Raw genomic sequence first — 4,804 nt, 5'->3', positions numbered from 1 at the left:
ACTCGTTTTCCACGACGTGAGCTCAAAACAGGCGTCCAACAGCTTGTCTATATGGTCGTCCAAATATACACATCCTCTATATCGACCTCGACAATGTCCACGCCTGGACAATGTGAAGGCGTTGTCTAAACTCAGCTGCAGTCATGATTTCTTCCTCTCCCCAGCGACGGCCCACCTGTCATGGTCCCTGTATATAGACATTCTAATGCAAAACTGGACGTGTATATGAGGGAATCTTTTTAGACCATTGTCTATATGAATATATAGACATCCAAATATGCACATGCTATTGAAGATGCTCTAAGTGACCAAAAAGTCTATTGATAAAAAAATGAATTGGACAACACCGACGCTAAAAAACAAACTCAAAAAAGAAAAGAAACAAAAAAGGCTCAAAAAAGGACACACCTGACTCTCCCTCATAGTTCTCCTCACATCGTCACCTACCTTCCCCACCCTTATCCATTCACTATCTCCCCACTACTCTCCATGGCACAAGCCCAGAGCTCTCTACCTCCTCGGGCCGCCCCTCCTCTTCGTCCCCACCGCCGGCGCGAGGACTCGCACTCTCCCCACTCTTCTCAGCCCCTCCTCGTCGAATCAGTCGCCGAATTGCCCGAGGATCCGCTCGAGCTCGGCATGGTCGTTGGGTGCGGGGCGAAGGCCGACGCAGAGGCGCGGGACTCGTCTCCATCAGATCGGCGGGCGTGGAAATCATGCGTCGCAACCTCCGCGCCCGGTGCCTTCCTCTCCATCTCGCCCGTCGGCGGCTCGCACAACCCTTTGCTGTGCCCTGCCCTGCCCAGATACGGCAGCAGTGCCGCGGTGGCTGGTCCCCTCCAAGTGCAAGCCGGCGCCATTAGAAAATCCATTCCCCACTTCAGCTTTCATATCTGCTTATTTCTGATTTGAGTTACTCCCCATTACCCACTTCTGCTAATCCCTAATTGCTATCCATTCCTGTATAGTACATATGTAGCTCAGTACTCTAGGTTTAAGCATGAGAGTCATTTTAGAATAGGGGAGAAAAATTAGAAGTTGGGGTGATCCTATTTTGGTCTGCCTAATCTTGGAGTAAGTTGTTCGATTAGACATTCTTAACTTAGTTGCAGCAACTGTTATGAGTGGGGATTCTAGTTAGTTAATATTCTTCAGGCAACCATGCTACGATAAAGCTGATTGATTGGTGGATTAGAATTCTAGGTGGCTAGGGGGGATAGGGACCAAGACAGATGAGGTTGATTTGGCTTGATCCTGCCAAAGAAATTTACTTCTATTTTGAAAAATGAACACATGTTCTTAGATGTGCAGGGTTAAGTTTACAAATGCGAGGTTTATAGAAAATCAAAGGGGATCAAGAGAAGCATAGTACGATAATACAATAGGATAAGCATGTATGACTGTAGGATAATACAGTTTGAAGAATGATGATGGTATGGTTCTCATATAGAGGACGATGGTTGGCTCAAAGAGTTTATCACCTCAAAAATTTCCTTTCTTGGAATAACTTGCCTTATTAGAAGTCCATAAACATCTCTGGCATCTTCAGTACTACTTACGGCAGCTGCACAAGTGTTATTCATGATATAGCACAACCTTTTAGATATATTTCTTGTTGTCCCGGACCCCCTGTTAAAACAGAAGTGCTTTTGCAGGCTTACAAGAAATGTATTTTGAAGACCATCTAACTATCTAAGAGTCATGGAATTCGTTCCATCCTATATTTTTGGGACTCTGGAATAAACACAAAGATGGGAATGGGGATGCATACCTGCCTGCCATACACATTGACAGGTTTTCAATACTCATCCCGAAGCTTTTAAGCGTTGTACAAAAGAAGTAATTGACAGGTTTACTTCATGATAGTCTTGGGTTTGGTTTGGCCAAAATGATCAGGTACTTACTCACATAATTTGTGAATATTCCAGTTATTTGTTGAATGCATCAGTTGGACTACTGTGATACATCAAAGCTTCTCTGTAACTGAAACGACATAATTTTGGAGGACTATCCTGTTTCCAAATCCTAGCTCCGCCATTGATTCTACCTGAATTTACTTTAGTAGATCTTCTCTTGTAAAATCCAAAGTGTTTCCGAGCCTATATGTTTGGTTTCATATTTTTGTTTATCATGCAATACTTATCCCGCAGCCATCTAATATGCAAATTTGATAATAGAAGATGACCTCATTTATGTACAGAAAAATGCATATTCTTGGACTGGGTTTTCTTCCACACTCTCTTGGATCGGGTTACAAATAGATCATACTGACTGGGTTTTATTCATTCAGTCATATAGATTCGAATAATATACTGTTAAAACAATATGATGGAGGGCTCCAGCATGAAGTTTTTGTTAAAATTCATGTTGAAGTTACAGGAGGTAGATCTATTATGGTTTGCACAAAAATGATGCATTGATCAGCACATTGTTGTAAATATGCAAATTTGAGAGTGAAGAACATTGTTATAAGGATGCAAATTTGACAGGGATTAGGGAAGCAAATGAAGAACACACATATATGTTAAATAGAATTTTGTGTAAAATCAGGAATTGGTCGGCCCCATCAAGTTAACCCAATTGAATATCCTGTAAAATCATACCATGTTCCCTTGGTGCAGGCAAGTGCGTTGCCTGAGGAGTTCGTCGGCGCCTACGTCGTCGGCCGCGGAAGGGGGCGATGGCCAAAACTGGCTGGGCGGCGACGGCGCAACAGTGGCTTGCGGCGCCGATGTCTCACTGCAGTGTGCGTTTGAATAGCGACATCGAAGAAAGACACTGAGATTAACTGGGATGGAACTGGCCACATATTGCGCACAAGAGGATAGTCCGCACCTGCTTTCGCGAGAAGCTCTTCGGCGCGGTCGTCGTCCGCTGTGCATGGCTGCGATGGCGCAGGACAGCCTCTGCGGCTGCGACGTACTTCCGGGTGGGCAAGGGCAGGAAGATCCATCTGATTCCCGTAAGTTTAGCCACTTGTTGTTAGGCGGACGTGTTTAATTGCCGTTAATTATGGCTAATTTTCCGTAGTTTAGCCATTTTGTTGTTAGGACGTGAACAGAATTGGTGGAACCGTTTCAATCTTGTGCGAGCGTGGGTCCGGCACAGTTTTCGTCCGCCAAGTTCTCTTGTTTAATAGTAGTGTAGAAAAGGTAGTCTTCTGTACAGCATTGTCCATTCCATTCAAAAGACCAATCCAAATGGATCTGCACCTTAAATATATTTGAAGTTTTGAACTGATTTACTAAGTGTGTTGATTATTCCCTTGCAGCTTCGGTTCGTGCCTTAAATACACGCCAAATCATTAGATGGATCACATGGCTGACAGTACATATATACTAGCAATGCCCGCGCGGCGACACGCCGCGCCCTGCCGATACGTCATGGTTGTAAATGTCGTCCTTGTTACATGCTATATATTTTACTTTGAAGAGAAGTATATGAATAAGATTGTGATCATAAAAAAGAAAGGCATGCACAGAAGCAAACTGAAAATGATACATTTATCGTCACTATGCTTGGTGCATATTAAGGAACATGGAGCACATCTTGATACATTTCTACTAAGACCAAACACGGTAAATCGGCAACTTGAGGAGGATATATTATTATTAGCATGAATGCTACATCTTATAAAATGGAAAATACACGTTAACACCTCTGTAGTAAACTAAAAGCATTACATTTATTTGTAGCTTCGGTCATTAGTGCAGCCTCCTACAGGATTGGTGCCTGTGATGAAGTGATATATAGCTTTTGCATATTGTTGCATGCGATCTAAGTTGCAAGAGATAATGGATCTCAAGTTTGTCGAGGATGGATATGTATTGGTATGATGTCGAAGAAATTGTTGCATATCATTGTTAGGAGCTTGTCCTGTCTTGTGAATTCATTTTGTTGAGCGGTTATCTGCCAACGTGTCATGATGAATTTCCAGTGTTATGCATACCTTCTCTTGCATTGAAAACATGTTTCTCTTTGCAACTTCAAATGCATGATAGTCATGATCACTGATAATGATGTTATAGTGAGCACAAAAGTATTCCAACGCTGCTCGGGCAACAATGTCCTTTGTTATTTCTAGAGTGTTTCATCTGGCTGACCTATGAATGTACCCTTTTTTTAAAATTGCCTGGCTGCCTTGGCAGATCAATCAAAACACATGCTTTTGTTGTAGTGCGGGATCGGTTCCAGTGACTGTATCCATGAATTTTCAGTTTGGCAGGCAGACTGGCTTCAAGAAGGAAGCGTCGTGATATGTAGACCAACAGCTGGTCCTATTATACATGGCATATGTTATAGTAGTTGTTGCGAATGGAGAAGTTACAAAATGTTGAAAAGGTGGCTTCCATATGAGACCCATGATAAGAAAGGACATTGGTCAACAATTAAGAATTGACATGCATAGTAAGCGACGTGGAACATGAAGGAGGACACCATTCATATGAGAACAAAATTCCATCCCTTAATTCATACTCCCTCCGTCCGGAAATACTTGTCATCAAAATGGATAAAAGTGAATGGATCTAGACGTATTTTAGTTCTAGATACATGTCTTTCTATCTATTTTGATGACAAGTATTTTCGGACGGAGGGAGTACGACCTACTAAATATTTGTGACAACAGTTAACTTAACTAGATGAAAGCATGTATCAACACAATCAACATATGGCATCTTCTGCATATACTCTCGAAGAGTAGCTTTCGTGTGGCATGGGTCACAACTAAATTTATCAAAAATATTATATTGTGTCAGGATGGTCCTGCACAATGGTAAAAGGAATCAATGAACAAATTCACTAC

General features: G+C 42.3%; 1 long non-coding RNA gene across 4 annotated transcripts; it reads left to right on the top strand.

Moving 5' to 3' along the window:
* Positions 1-422: 422 nt before the first annotated feature.
* LOC119292156 lies at positions 423-3,464 on the top strand. 4 transcript variants are annotated; one of them, XR_005142908.1, is made up of 3 exons: positions 423-1,896; positions 2,622-3,152; positions 3,272-3,464. It is a non-coding gene; the product is annotated as an uncharacterized LOC119292156 (long non-coding RNA). The 4 variants fall into 4 exon arrangements; XR_005142910.1 differs by lacking the exon at positions 3,272-3,464 and having other exon boundaries at positions 423-1,794; positions 1,867-1,896; positions 2,622-3,244; XR_005142907.1 differs by lacking the exon at positions 3,272-3,464 and having other exon boundaries at positions 2,622-3,244.
* Positions 3,465-4,804: the final 1,340 nt, after the last annotated feature.

Source organism: Triticum dicoccoides, chromosome 4B (genome assembly GCF_002162155.2).
Source record: "Triticum dicoccoides isolate Atlit2015 ecotype Zavitan chromosome 4B, WEW_v2.0, whole genome shotgun sequence".
Taxonomy (NCBI): Eukaryota; Viridiplantae; Streptophyta; class Magnoliopsida; order Poales; family Poaceae; genus Triticum; species Triticum dicoccoides.
The sequence above is the reverse complement of the archived record's forward strand: the minus strand, read 5'-3'. Positions and strand labels throughout refer to the sequence as shown.